The sequence below is a fragment of the Peromyscus eremicus genome, chromosome 15 (genome assembly GCF_949786415.1).
Source record: "Peromyscus eremicus chromosome 15, PerEre_H2_v1, whole genome shotgun sequence".
NCBI classification, from domain to species: Eukaryota; Metazoa; Chordata; class Mammalia; order Rodentia; family Cricetidae; genus Peromyscus; species Peromyscus eremicus.
Genome location: NC_081431.1, coordinates 78150555 through 78166198, shown reverse-complemented (window position 1 = coordinate 78166198; position 15644 = coordinate 78150555). Strand labels below are relative to the sequence as shown.

General features: G+C 41.9%; 1 long non-coding RNA gene across 2 annotated transcripts in view; it reads right to left on the bottom strand.

Annotated features, from left to right (window-relative positions):
- Positions 1 to 3443: 3443 nt before the first annotated feature.
- The window catches only part of LOC131925323 (uncharacterized), a 36611-nt gene continuing 24410 nt past the window's right edge, over positions 3444 to 15644 (bottom strand). The window contains exon 3 of one of the 2 annotated variants that reach the window (XR_009383220.1): positions 3444 to 3838. This is a non-coding gene — a long non-coding RNA (uncharacterized LOC131925323). Of the gene's footprint in view, positions 3839 to 10529; positions 10659 to 15644 lie in introns of those variants that run through there. The other variant, XR_009383217.1, reaches the window with a different exon arrangement.

Genomic DNA, 15644 nt, shown 5'->3' with positions numbered 1-15644 from the left:
CCTTCAAGGCTGAGTGCTGGGGATCCATCTCTGCTTCCTAGAGTGTTATCACTTTCTGCCTTTCAGATCTGTGTTTTCTGCCTTTCTTTTTTCCTAACTAGACTCTGAGAACCTCGAGTGGAGCTTTGGGTTACCTGCCCCACTTGCTGTCATCCAGCATGTGCCCTGCTGTGTAGACATGATCAACTGTGGCTCACCAAATGCTGTCTTTTCACATCTCCTCTGGAAATTCCCTTCTGTTGTGTGACTTTTTGTGGGATATATGAACAAATGTTATCTTAATAGGACATCAATGACAGAACAAAATAAACAAACAAACAAAAAACTGATTCTACGTAAGTCAAGCTGAGTGAATTAGTGAGTTTGTTGTTGTTATTTAAAGAAGTATGGGCCACTCAAAGTCAGCTGCTTCACTGAAAGCCCACCTCAGCACCACCTAGAAGAGCTGCACCACTGGGAGTTTCTGTGCAGTCCATATGTAGTCTGGCTGATGAGAAAGTCTCATCTCCCTGCCAATTATTACTGTGCCTATAACCTTCGGGGTGGAGCCTTTGTGTATCTTGTAAGTTTCAGGAGTTTCTGAGACTTGTAAGTTTCATGTATGTCCTGCAATTGTTTGAATGAACTGTCCCACATTTTATGGGTCTTAATGTATTAATTATGAGGAGAACTGTCCCCCATAGGCTCATATATTTGAACACTTGGTACCTAGTTGGTGCCACTGTTTGGGCAGGTTATGGAGACTTTAAGAGGTGAGGTTTTACTGGAGGAATTATGTAACTTTAGGGTCTGGCTCCCTGCTCCTTCTTTCTGCTTCTTGTGTGTGGATGAATGTGATCAGCCAGCTTCTTTCTCCTGTTGCCATGCTTTCCCACCATGATGGACCATATCCCAATGGAACCATAAGCCAAAATAATCACATTGTTGTTTAGTTGTTTTTATCAGGGCAGTTTATTGTAGCAACAGAAAATACATTAATACATTTTATGGGTCTTAATGTTTTAATTATGAGGAAATAACTATACAGCAACTTCACATGCCTGGCTTCACTTCTGCAATGAAGGCACATTGCCACTCTCACAGATGAGTCACTTAGGGAACAGAGAGGTTAATAGATTATCTATAGTGGCTCAGCTTTTATGTAGACATGAGAAGAACAGAAGCCAAGTCTCTTGTTCTTTGAAGCTTCAGTTCTTTATGACCTTGGTTCATGGTCTTCTCTCTACTCTTTGCTTCTGCTCCTACATGCTGAGAGTTCCTGGTGCAGGATTTCATGCTTCTATCTCACTGCTGTAAAAGAACATGGTGAGCTCTGCTCAGTGTGACTCTGTCCTGGGCATGCACTGTGTCCTTGCTGTCTCTGTTCTTCCTGTAAAGATTCTGTGTCCCTCTGCCCTCCTCTGGTCTCAGGAGCAGAGTTCTATGTACTCCTTCTTTACCCCCTCACCTGAGCGTACCTTGTGTAAGGTCCTGAGATGAGGGAGACAGGGAAAAGGGCTTCCTGATTGTGCTCCTCAGAACAGGGCTCTGAGAACTCTACCAAGTCTCTGTATGGTGAACATTTCATACCTTGTGGCTCTAGAGATAAAATGAAGGAGATGATTTGCATCCAGACAGTTCCCAACTTAATAGGGTTCAACTTACAAGTTTCCAGCCATGTGACAGTGCAAAACCGGTATGTATTCAGTACGAATTGTATTTCCAGTTTTGAATTTTTGTGTGTATTCGTCCTTCATTGCCATCAGAAACCAGTTTCTTCAGCCTTCCAACATGGACTGAAGACCAGCTGCTATCCAGAAAATTTCCAGGCTTTAGTAATCTGATTGTGACTACTGAGAGGCCAGTCTTGGGAACTGAGCAGCTACAGGGTTCTCGGTCTCTCCTGCCAGGAAATGGCCATTGGTGGACCACTTTGTATCATGTTAGCCAACATAATAAATCTATCTTTGTAACAAGCATTTGTTTTGTTGGTTCTGTTCCTCTAGAGAGCCCTGGGTAATAGATCATCCTTGTGACTTCCCATAATGCTGCCCAAACCACTGCCTAGTGTCCTTATCCAGGCTCTTCTCAGCAGAACCTTTGTTTTTTGGAATCTTACTGATACTACAAATGATCACTTCTGGAACTATCCAGGAATGTGTATGCCTGTATGATTTTCATGGCCGTGCCCTCAAGGGGGAGATTTCTTCATTCATTTAGTCATGTACTGATTGAATGTCACCCATGTGGCTGGAGAAAGCATCAGTAAAGCACTTTCCCTGTAAACTCGAAAACCTGAGTTGTTTGTCCAGAACCCATGTTTTAAAAAAAAGCCAGGAGTGGTGGTGCATGTTAGTATTCCCAGTAATGTGGATGCAGAGATAAGTAGATTTCTGGGCTAGCCAAATATGTCTATTTCCAGACAAGTGAGAGACTGTTCCGCTATAATTAATGTGGACAACACCTGCAGAACCACATCATAGGTTGACCTCTGGACTCCATGTATACCTACACTCATACCACAGGAATGTACTCTCACCATGCATACCATGCACACTCACATACTATACCACACACACATACATACACACGCTCACATGTGCATGCACACACATGCATGTACAACTTCTCAGATGATGTAGGGGAAAAAGAAGGCATCATGGATGAGGACTCAGAGGGCTCTCCAGTAGCAGAGCATGTGTGGATGCGTGCAGGGAGGACAGAGGCCTTGGTGTGGCTTAAGAGCAGTGTGCTTGTGGTACCAGAGTTAATGAAGTAGTGTGTGGAATGACAGATAATTCCTGAGGAAGTAAACAAAGGCCAGATCATAAGATATTGATGTTGTTTGTTTTCACTCTTTATACTCTTTGTGTCTTTTGGAGGCCTACCACCCAGCTCCCAAATAAATCACACATGGAGGTTTATTCTTCATTATAAATGCCCAGCTTTAGCTTAGCTTATTTCTTGCCAGCTTTTCTTAGCTTTAATTTATCTCTTCTACCTTTTGCCTCTGGACCTTTTCCTTTTCTTCTGTAAATCTTACTTTCACTCTTAATCCATGGCTGGCTGTGTGGCTGTGTGGATGTCCCCTGATGTCCTCTTCTTTCTCTGGCTACTTCTTCTTTTCCTGCCATATTTCTCCTCCTATTTATTCTCTCTGCCTGCCGGCCCCACCTATCCATTCTCCTGCTTTACCATTGGCCATTCAGCTCTTTACTAGACTATCAGGTGTTTTCGACAGGCACAGTAACACAGCTTCACAGAGTTAAACAAATACAACATAAAAGAATGCAACACATCTTTGCATCATTAAACAAATGTTTCAAAGCATAAACAAATGTAACACATCTTAAAATAACATTCCACAACAGATGGGTTTCCTAAGAAAATCTATGGAAATTAGAGATTTTAATCATGGGATGCATGTACTACTTCCAGCAAGGCAAGGTGGTACATCCCTCTAATATTAGCTGGAAGGTAGAAGTTTGAGGATCAGGAATTCAGGGATCATCATCAGGTCAGTTGGAGGCCATTCTGAGCTACAAGAGATCCTGCAAAAAACAAAACCAAAAACAAACAAACAACAACAACCACCCCTCAACCTCCAAAATGGAAAAACCCCAAACCAAACCAACCCACCAACCAAACAAACAATGAACTTCCATGCCTGAAGTCACTAGACTGGACTGACTGGGTCAAAGTAGGGTCTGAGGGAATGACAGAAAAGCTTTATAATCTCAGGCTGGCCCAGGCATGGCTTATATGTCCTGTCGTGAATGTGTGAGATGTGGACCCCTTGGAGGTGGTGCCTTGCTCTGAAACATTGCTGAGACCCCAGATGATCCTTTCATTTCACCGACTGAAAACATGAAAGAGGTAAGGCAGTTAACAGCGGTACAGTGTCTGTACCCTGGGAAGCCAACGCTTCTCTGCAGCATTTACCCAGCACCTCGGAGAGTGCCTGTCAACGGACCTGCTTTGAAGGAAAGAAAGGTCAGCCTCCTCAAAGGTTAATTGTTACCCTTAAGAGAAACGCAAAACAAACTGCATTGTACATGTTTAATAAGCGTCTGCTACAGCATTTCCCAGAAGGCAATTCTAGGTGATTTGATTTCAATAAGGAATTGTCCAGAAATAAAATGCTCTTGGCCATGTCTGACTTGGAGATAGTATAATACACTGTCTTTGTGTGTGGTTTAACGAAGACTTTTTCTTCTGATGAAGTGTCCCCCCTGCCCCATTTATTTCTCAGAAAAAAAAAAAAACCCACATAGCACCTTGTGGCTGAATTCTTGGTCTTTGCTCCATGATAGTTGAACAAGCCTTCAGGATCTCCTCCTTGGCCATCTTCTCTCATCCACTCTTCCTTCCTCAGCAATCTCCTCCATCTCAAGTGACTGGACAGTTACCCTCTGACTCTGTCCTGTCCTCTCCATGGTGGCCCAAGAGCCTTCCAGGATGCCTGGCAGGTGTCGCCATACAATTTGCTTCATCAAGATTGGTATCTGTTGAGCTGTAATTATGCCCTGATTTCTCCCTCCCACAGAGCAATTTCTTCCTGTCTATGCTTGCCTTGTCCTGAGGCTTGAATTCACATTCATTGTCTACCCAGAACCCTGTCTACCAGGGTGCCAACTCACATTGATTTTTCCTCAAAATCCGTTTTAGGATTGTCTCTTTTCAATGTGCAACTCATCGTCCTCTTCAGCACCTCCGTCTTGGATCACTATAGTAATGTCCTCATGTGTGTTGTAGCTCATCCATTATCTAGAGACACACGATACATTTTTCAAAGATTCCTTATGATTCTGTAAATTCTTTTCTGTTCTTTCTTTCTTTCTTTCTTTTCTTTATTTTTATTTTATTTTATTTTATTTTTTTTACTGCTTTCTTGTATATGGAATAAGTTGTGGCTTGACTTTTTTTGTGTATTCCCAAACTCATTGTGAAACTTAATTCTCAGTGGAACCACGCTAGGAGATACTTAGGTCAAGAAGGCCCTACCGCATGAATAGATCAATGCTCTTAGAGAGAACTTCGTAGAGGGATTGTTCTCTCTGCCTTTCCACCGTTTATCATGTAAGGGTGTAACAAGAAGGCCCTTTGTCTGGGCTGGGGAAATGGATGTCAGTAAAGTTCTTGGTATGCAGGCATGAGGGCCAGAGCTTGATCTCCAGAATCCACATTTAAAAAGAAGCAAACAAATAAGCCCAGGTGTTGGTAATTGTAATCCCAGCACTAGGAAGGGAGAGAGATCTGTGGGGCTCACTGGAGAACTCAGGGTCAGTGAGGGACCCTGCTTCAAAAAAAGTAGGGTGGATGAAATACTGAAGAACACTCAAGGTTGTCTCCTCTGAGTTCACACATAAGTTCACAGAAGTACGTATGCACCTACACACACCTATACACACACACATACACACAGAAATCACATTTTCCAGTTATCAGTACTCTGATTTTGGACTTTCCAACCATAGGAACCATGAGGAAATAAACTTCTTTTTCAATAAATTGACCAATGTCACATTTTCTAGCAGGACAAAAAGGACTAAGGTAGACCAGGATGTTGCTGTAATACCTACACATATACAACTGACTTTAGAATAGGCAATACATAGAAGCTAGATAGTCTGCAGTGCAGGAGAAATTCCTTTTGTTATGAATGGAGCATTAAGGATGGTTCTTCTTATATGATATTTTGTTTGTGTTCTGACAAATAAAGCTTGCCTAGAGATCAGAGTGTGACCATAGAGGCCAGGCAGTGCTGGCACACACCTTTAATCCCAGCTCTTGGGAGGAGAAAGTAAGAAGATCAGAAGTTCAAGGCCACCCTGGGATACATGAGATTGAACCAGTCTAAAAGAGAAACAGAGCCAGGCAGTGGCAGTGCACACCTTTAATTCCATCACTAGGGAGATGGAGACAAGAATATAAGGTGGGTGGAGACAGGATCTTGGTCCGTTTAGTCTGAGGATTCATAGAGACAGGATGTCCCCCATTCGATCTGAGATTTCGTAGAGGTAAGAAGACTCTAAGTGACTGCCGCTCTGTTTCTCTGATCTATCAGCTTTCACCCTAACACGTGATTCCAGGTTTTTATTGTTAAGACTAATTAGGATCACACTTCAGGTTTTGATAAGGACACAGAAAAGGCTACAGGGAAAGTTTGAAACAGGCTAAAGATTACATAGGTGGTGGGCATCAGATAACAGAGCTATAGACAGTAATGATCATTCGGACAAGATCTCAGCCAGACAGCAGAAGAGGTATTGGAGAAAGGCTGTTTTTGTGATACAGTGGGCAAAGAGGGACTCAGTCCATAAAGTGAGTTTCAAAGCTGGGAATGCTGGTTTATGTCTGTAATCCCAGCACTGAAGAGATGGTCACAGGAGGATCTCTAAGGCTCACTGACTAGTCACTCTGCTGAACCAGTGAACTCTAGACTCACTCAGAGACCCTGTCTCCAAAGACAAAGAAAAGTCCTGCTGGGGTGATGGCTCAGCATTTAAGGGTAGGGTTGTTCTTGCAGAGGACGGGATTTGATCCCAATAATAGCTCACAACTATCTGTAACTCCAGTCCTAGTTTATCTAATGCCCTCTGCAGATACCAGGCACACATGTGGTCCACATACATACACGTAAGCAAAACATTCATACACACAAAATAAAAATAAATTTTAAAACTTAAAAAAATAAGGTGAAGAGCAATTGAGGAAGACACTTGTTGATCTCTGGTCTCCATATGAGTGAAGGCACACACACACACACACACACACACACACACACACACACTACAAACACCACATACACATACGTACACCACACATGCCCACATACACACACACCACAAACACCACATACATATACACAAATACACATACACACACCACACATGCGCACATACACACACACACATATACACACATATACATACATACACAGTAACAAAGAACTTGGCTGAATTAAGTTTGTGCCCCAACATTTTGTGGAAAACAGAATTTAAGAGCAATGAAGTAGGATATCCTGCTAAAAACAAGATGCTGGGGGTTTGTGGCTTCTCTTAAGAACAGGTAGCAAATGTTAAGTGAGGAAACGATTTAAAGGAATAATCCCTAATTTAAAAGGACAGAACACAAAGGTTTGAGAAACTCACAACTTAGTCATTAAAAAAAAATACAAATCAAGTTCAGGCAAGAAAAGCAAGGGCTGTCCAAGGAAGCTTGGGATGACTTAGTGTGAACAGGAAGGAGCTGGGAGCTGTACGCTGCTCTCCAGAAGATGGAGAGCCATGCTCGAGTCTGTAAGTAAGGACTTTCTTTTCAGAGTTGTTTAAAAGCTGCTTGTCCTATACCAACCATGAGTTCCAGGTTTCAGGGACAAAATAATTGGAGGAGAGGGATCCAGAGCTCCTATGGGACCTCAAGCCTTGCTGCTCAGGGTCACCTCACGTCCTCGTTCCTCACATCACAGTGCAATATTTCCTGGCTGTGTTCAGCTGCCTCTCAAGAGAGCTCAGGTCTGGCTCTAGCCTCTGTTTTAGAAGGTACAGCTGGCAGCCTTGGCTCTCTACATGGTGTGGGTCCTGCAGGTCCACGTAGTGCTACAGAGAGCTGCTGTGGAAGTGGATCTGGGCAGATATTCCCTTTGAGAATAATGCCTAGGGAACCCTAGGTCCTGGGAACCCAGGGCTGGAGAGTCATCTGCATGCAAGAAAAGCACAGGCAGTCAATTCCAACTCATAAGATTAGCTTAAGTTACATCCAGTAAAGTGAGGTTTCAGCATCCAGGAGATGTGAGGGCCCAGCCTCTGCCTCAGTGTATCCAACGGGAGGACATGGAATCAAAGATAATCATTCTCATTACTTAGGATGCACTGGTGTTTGCTTTGATGGATTTTGCTTGTGTTTGAGAACTGTTATCTCTTTCTCTACGCTCCCTTTTACCTTTACAGTGGGAATGACTGTCTGCTGTCTGTCCCAACATTGTTCTTAGGAAACTTTTATCTCATTGATTCTTCTTTTCAGGAAAACAGATGAAGGGGATTTGCCTTATGAATGGTGCCCTTATTCTCACTTATATCTGATTTAGATCAGACTTTCTGAATTCATTCGTGCGCATAGATGTTTGTGTGCATATGTGAGTGTAGATGCCTGAGGTCAGCCTTTGGGGTCTTCCTCAGTCACTCTTTACCTGGGAATTCAAGTGTGTGTTTACCTGCTTATGTGTGTGGGTGCACATGTTTCCATGTGCATGTGGTGGCTGGAAATGTCTTTTGTCTTCTTTAGCTGTTTCTCTGCCTTATTTTGCAAGAAAGGGCCTCTCACTGAACATAGAGCCTACTTATTCTTCTAGACCTGCTGGTCAGTAACGCTTCACCTGTCTCTGAGTACCAAGCACTGAGATTACATGTGCACACTGCTATGTGCAGCTTTCTATGTGAGTGCTAGGGATTCAAACTCAGGTCCTCATTTTTGTGTGGCATGTCCTTTCTTTACCAACTAACTGGTCCATCTCCCTGGCTAGATCCTGAACTGTGAACTTTTGAGTTGATGCTGAAACAAGACATCATTAGGGACTATCAGGATAGAACAAATATTTTTTCATGTGAGAAGGACATGAAGTTTGTGAGGCTATGGGCAGAAGACTAAGGTTTGGATATTTTTGTTCCCTAGGATATCAGTGTTTGAAATAGGAGGAATGGGGGAGGGGCTGAAGAGTTGGCTTTGTGCTTAAGAGCAGGTACTGCTTTTGCAAAGGACCAGAGCTCAGTTACCAGCATCCCCGCTGGATGTGAGCCTCCTGCAACTGAAGCGCCAGGGCATCTGGCATCCTCCTCTGGTCTCTGTGGGTACCTTGTGCGCGCGCACACACACACACACACACACACACACACACAGACACACACAAATGAAAGCAAATCTAAAACTCCAGTATTTGGAGGTGGTCTTGGAGGCCCCATCCTTGTGCTCCACCAACGATCTTTAAAGAACAGTGGAGGGACTTGCTATCTCTTGCTTTTCCACTTCGCTGGTAGGTGGTAGAGCAAGAATGCCCTCACCGTCTGCTGGTTCCTTAATCTAGCCTCTAGAAGATAAGTTTCTCTTCTCCATAGAGTATCCAGCCTATGTTTTCTATTGTAGCGGCAGAAAATGTACTCAGAGCAGGGAAACTGGGGTTCAGGTTTCACTGTCCTTTAGTGTTGATCTCTCACGGACTTTTCTTTTTTGACAATCCTTAGCACTTCCGCTTCCCCAGCTGAGGCCCATCTCTCTGCTTCAGTGTCCTTGCTGCTGCTGTTTCCCTGAGCCCTGTGTGGGAGTCTTCCCTCTTCTGGGTGTGAGGTGGGCATCTGGACTGGTGCTGTGGGGGCTCCCAGCCCAGTGTCTTCTCTGATATACGTTCTCATTTGGAGATGGCTGTGTACTACAGCTGTTTGTGCCATTTGTGTCCATGGCCTGTGTGGCTGTTAATACTGTAAACTTGGGACCTGGAGACATCTGTTGGAGAACTTTTAGAAGGGGGTTAACTGACAGGGGGACCCACCCTAAATGTGAGTGGCACTGTTTCATGGGTTGGGTCCTTCACTGGATACAGAGGAGAAGGTGAACTGAGCACCAGCGTTCATCAATTTCTGCTTCTTGACTGTGGATGCCATGAGACCTCACACTCCTTTTACCGTGACTCCCTGTCACTGTGGGCTGTTATCCTGAACTGTGAGCCACAATAAACCCCCTCCCTTTAGGTACATTTATCAGGTGTTTTTTTTACATTAATGAGACAGTAATTAATGCAGGTCATTAATCCTGTTGGATGACAATGTATTTACCTTGTCATCCCCACAATGAACCACTCTATATTTCTGTTTTATTTATTTAATTCTACTCCAGAATAGAGAAGATCATTCCTTCATCATTGGTGTCTGGATAACGTTAATTGGACCCTAAACTTTGAAATAAACATAGTCCAAGCATTTAGTTTCATAGACTGTGTGAGCCCAGAACTCCCTGCATAACTTCTGCAATTCCATACGTAAGTCTCACTGGAGCCAGACTGAGTTCCTTCACTGACCTATACAAATTTCTGCCTATTCACAGTTTTCCTTAAAAAGTCTGCTAAAATCCAGCTCATGGCTTGTCATTTTGAGCTGTTTGTTTCTTTTTCTTATTTGTTTTGTTTCTGGGTTCATTAGGAAAGAGCCACTATAGACCACTTAATTTTATTTTTCCTTCCTCGATTATGATACATAAAATTTCCCCTCCTTTCTTCGGTTAATAATTTTAAGTTGGGCCTTGCTGGATCACAACTATTATTGTAGACTCAGTTGTAGGCACTGTTTTCAATGTGAACAGGTTTTTATTGTAAATGAGGAGGATGGTGGTGATTACCCAATGGTATTTCGCTTAATAGGTACAATGTAGTATCAGAGAAGTGTGAAAACGAGTTAAACTACTAATTCCCTATTCACATATGTTTTTAAAAAACCCACGCTAGCTTTTCTGAAAAGTATTTTAAGTTTTTTTTATTTATGTTTTTATGTGTGTGGGTATGTGTGTAAATATGTACATATGTAGTATAGGTATCCCAGAGGCCAGAAGAGGGTGACGGATCTCTTGAAGCTGGAATTATAGGTTGTTTGGAGCAATCTGCTGACATGGGCTCTGGGAACCAAACTTGGGGCCTGGGCAAGAACAGAAAGTGCTCTTAACTTCTGAGCCATTTCTCCAGCTCCATATGCTAGTCTCCCCCTCTCCATTCCTCAGCTGTCTTTTTTTTTATTAAAGTAATTGCAATTCATATTATTATGCACTTACTGTATTACTACTGCAAGCAAGATTTATAATATGTATCAAGCAAACATCCTCACTGACTTGCTTTTGGGAATTTGCTTAGTTCCAATTTCCAGTTAATTGTTAAATCACCATGACTGCAATTCTGGCTTTTATGTTGAGGAATAAATGCATTTATCTCACATTTCTTATTCTGGGGGTCAGATTGCTTCCTAGACAATCCTTTTCTGAAATATCCAGCCTTTCAGAAATCTAAGCATGACTCATAATAGGAATTTCTGCTAAAACATTTTAAACATTTAACTACTTAGAATAATACTATCAATTTTACCACCTCAAGGCTTTTCATGAGACTGGGGTTTAAATATCTGCAATACGTTCTTGTCTGAGGCAAAGAACAGCCTCTCCATAGTTTTAAGATGAAAACTTCATTCCCATCCGAGTTTTAAGTGGTACCCTACTCTCACTTAGTGACCACTGACATCTTCATCTTTATTTAAGTATAGATTCTGAAAGTATCAGATGCTCATGAAATTTATCTTTTTATTTTTGTTCCCTTATCCTACATACATTCCAGTGCATTATTTTATTGTTGTTGTTGCTATTGTGGTTTGTTTGTTTTATGGACAGGGTCTCATTGTAGCCCAGACTAGCTTCCAACTTGCTATGACAATAATAACCTTGAACTTGTGATCCTCTGTTAATCCCACAAATGCAAGGAGAAAGACCAGCGACCCAAATCTTATTCATGTACGCATCACAGCCAAATCAGTGGCTATCTTCCTTTAAGATGGGGTTCATGAGACCAACCTTGAGCCAATTTCCCATACCCCTTTTACAGGACAAAACCATAAAATGAAGAGTTTTACATGTAAGCATGTTTACAGAAGTGAGAGCAGGCAGTTAAGGAAAGTGGCTCATGGAACAATGGGTACAGGACATGTCTGCAGACAGGTGGCTCTGAGGGGGAGGTTGGTTTACAGTTCATTCTATGGTTACTGTGGGAGGGCACAGCCTAGGTTATGAGAAACAGAAACTTAAGTTTTATGGTAAACAGAAACTAACTAGAGGATCAAAATGATGCCTGATTACACGATGGAGGTGGACTGGTTTCTCATCTCTCATTTCCACTTCTCAGTATTGGTATTATAGGTGTGCACATTGCACTCAGTTTATGTGATGCTGGTAAACAAACCAGGGGCCTTGGGCATGCTAGGTAAGCGCTCTATCAACTTCTTTCTCAGCCCATAAATGTGTGCTAATTGACTTTATTAGATATGTTTCTTGTGGCTGTAACCAGATAATTGGCAGTAAGCAATTTGATGGAGGAAAGATTTATTTTGAGTCGGGGTTTGAGAGTGTAGTTCATCATGGCGAGGAAGATGTGGCAGAGGAATAGTTTCTGTCTTTGGTAGCAGTGATATGAACCTGCTTATTCACATCTGGGTGGCTCAGAAGATAGTGAAAGAGGGGTTCAGGTGTCAGCAGACTTTCTCCTTTTCCTCCTTAAAAGTATTTATTTTTGTAATTTTAATTATGTATATGTCTGTGCATGTCTTAATGTGGATATGTGCAAGTGAGTGCAGGGGCCTGCAGAGGTCAGAGGAGTCAGATTCTGGAGTTAGTTATAGGTTGTTGTGAGCCACCCAGCCTAGATGCTGGATACTGAACTGGGTCCTCTGGAAGAGTAGCACATGCTCTTAACTACTGAACTATCTGCAGACCCACATTTCCCCCATTTTATCCAGTCTGGGTCTCCAGTCTGTGGAGTAATATTGTCTACATTCAGGCAAGGTCTCTTCACCTCAGTTCATCCTTTCTGGAACCACTCTCATAGACCGATCCAAAGGTGTGCCTCACTCATGCTGTGAGACTTCTTAATCCAACCAAGCTGGCAATTAAAGTTAGCCACCACAGTGACATATCTGTATCTTCAGTATTCAATCTGTCCTTTTTCCAGGACAGCCCTATGTGCCCTTGCCTACCACACTGCCTTTAGATGAGGCTTTAGAAACACTGCCTGGATAAGACTTCTTGTCCGCACGGCTCTACCTCTATGGCTTCCCATAAATACTCATTACCCCTCAGGTCCCCATCTGCAGCAGCTTGTTAATAACTGTCCATTCTCACAGGACTGAGGTGTCATTACATGAAAAGCCTTTGTGTCAGGGTCCGACGCATACTAAGCCTTCAATAAATGCTTCTTCTAATTCTCTTCTCACTCTGACACTTATTTTCACAACTGTCTATACTGGAACATGCCATTTGGTTCACAAGGCTCCCTGTGTGTCTGTAGCTCTGCCCCCTCCCCAGTTCTTTTCATTCTTGGGTTTACTATGAAGCATCCTCCAGAAATTCTCTATTTTGTGATTTTTCAGGTAGAGTAAAATGAAGTGGCTTTGTGTGGAGACCAGCTGGCCATCGTGAATTAAGTAAAGGAAGGAAAATAGCAATTCTAAAAGAGCAGCTGCTGCTTTTGAAGATGTAGGTGACAAGATCTCCGATGTGCATGCTTTGTTTGACAACATGCAATTTATTTCTCATAGAGAGATGCCAACCAAGAGGCAGCACGAAACTTAGGAAGTGGTGTATGGAGGAGTGTGCATGCATGTGTGCACATGTCTGTGTGGGCTCATGAGTGTGTACATGTAATATTAAAACAACTACATTTTCTTGACATGAGCCAGCTGACTCTCTAAAGGAACTGGTCTTCAGCTAATTCCATATCAGTCAATACTCTTACCTCTGTTACTTATTAGTCCAGATTATACCATAAGGAGTTTAACCTGTTGAATTTCCCCCTCTATCACAATCTTTCAGCCATCAAACAGATAGAATAAGTTGTCATGGAGCTTTACACATTTATAAAATACTTGAAATGTAAATATAACTGTAGATGCATGTTTATAGCACATGATAAAACATTATGCAAATAAATATGAAGACCTTAATTCAAGTACCCATGACTCATGTAAATGCTGGGCATGCCTATGTGCTGGTAGCTCCAGTACTAGGGTTTGGTGACAGGGATCTTGAGAGCTTGCTTACCACCAAGCCTGGCTGAAACGCTGAGCTTTTTACCTCAATGAAAGTCCCTGTGTTAAGGCAATAATGTGCAGTGATAAAGAAGTCTCCTGATCGCTCTGATCTCTGCATGCATGCATTAGTCAAACACCCACATTCTCAGGTGCATGAACACGCACATATACACCACTATTAATGTAAATATCTTATTACAGCTATACATTTTTTAAGAGAGATAAATTCCAGTAATTGTTCTAACTCACATTTTCAGGAAGCTTAATTTCAACTGAAATTGGTAATAGTAGGCTTTATGAACGAGAAAAAGTTGAGATGTATGGGTCACCTATAGGATGGGGAAAACTCTGTTCAGAACTCTGTATGATCCAGGCTGCCCTTTCTTCCCAGACACACCTTAACTTCTCAAAGACCACCTGGATGAGTAGGTGAGAAGACCAAGAGCTAATTCATAGACTTCTCTACTGTGTGTTAGTGAGGTAGTACTTCGAGTAAACTCAAACACAAAAGAACAAAAGAACAAAAAAAAAATCTTGCATGAAAGAAAGAACAGTTGATTTAAAATTAGAAGACCCATAGTAACCTTTGGGCCTCCTGAATTATCTCCACTAAATCCAAGGCTGTTTCTCTTTGACCCTGAATTTCTACCTTCTTGTAGATTTATGCTGAAAGATGCTCTCTGTCCTAATTGTTCAGATACCTAGCCACTTCTGTTCTGAGGATCACTAGACTCCAATACTAGTACTTTGTGATTACAGTTATAGACAACTGCACACACAGGGTCATCAAGATGGCTTCAAGAGTAAAGATGTTTGCCATCAAGCCTGACAACTTAAGTTTGATCCCTATGCCTCACATAGTGGACAAAGTGAACTAGTCCCACAAATTGTCCTCTGACCTCCATATGTGTGCCATGGCATGAGTGAATGAAGACTTATACAAACACACATAAATAAATGAATTAATTTACAAAAAAGAATTAATAAAAAAGTTAAACAAAACTGCACACATAGCCAATCTAGCTAGCCATATTGATTTCCAGAACTTTTTGGGAATCATAGAGACACTGTAGTTCTGCCTCAGAACTACTGCATTTCTGTATTTTAATCTGTATACCAATCTCATACTATCCTTCAATTAGAAAATAATATTTATTAAAATAAGATATTGAGAGCCTAAGAAAAGATTAATTTTTTTAAGAAATGGAGGATATCAGTTATCCCTCCATTCAGATCTCCCCCAAACCCTGTGGCTCTGAGCAAGGATCACCATCTCCTCTTTTGGGCCCCCTCCCTATTTTGGGACTGTAACTGAAAAATAGAAGACCCAGAATAGATACTGTAGTTCTAAACACCAGACAAACAGAAATTGACATCTAATCATGCTATGGATTAGCTCCCTGGTGAACATTTTAAGCATCTCTGTTAGAAAAGAAGGAGGAGAAGAAGAAGAAGAAGAAGGAGGAGGAGGAGGAGGAGGAAGAGGAGGAGGAGGAGAGAAAAGAAAAGGAAAGAAGAAAACTAACAAACTAGCTCCAGATGTGAGAACTCCCAAATAGAAATAAACACACACACACACACACACACACACACACACACACACACACATACACACACACATATACACGGGTGTCCTCCGAAAACCTACAAATCTCATTGTAATGGTCCTTAATTAAAATGACCTAGAAGAGTTTCCAGAAAAAAAGTTCAAGAGAAAAACAGACCCAACAAAAATTAGGAATTATAGGCCGGTACCCCACAAAATAGATGTAAAATTATCAATATAATACTTGCAAACAAACTTCATTAACACATGTACAGATTATCCACACAATCAAG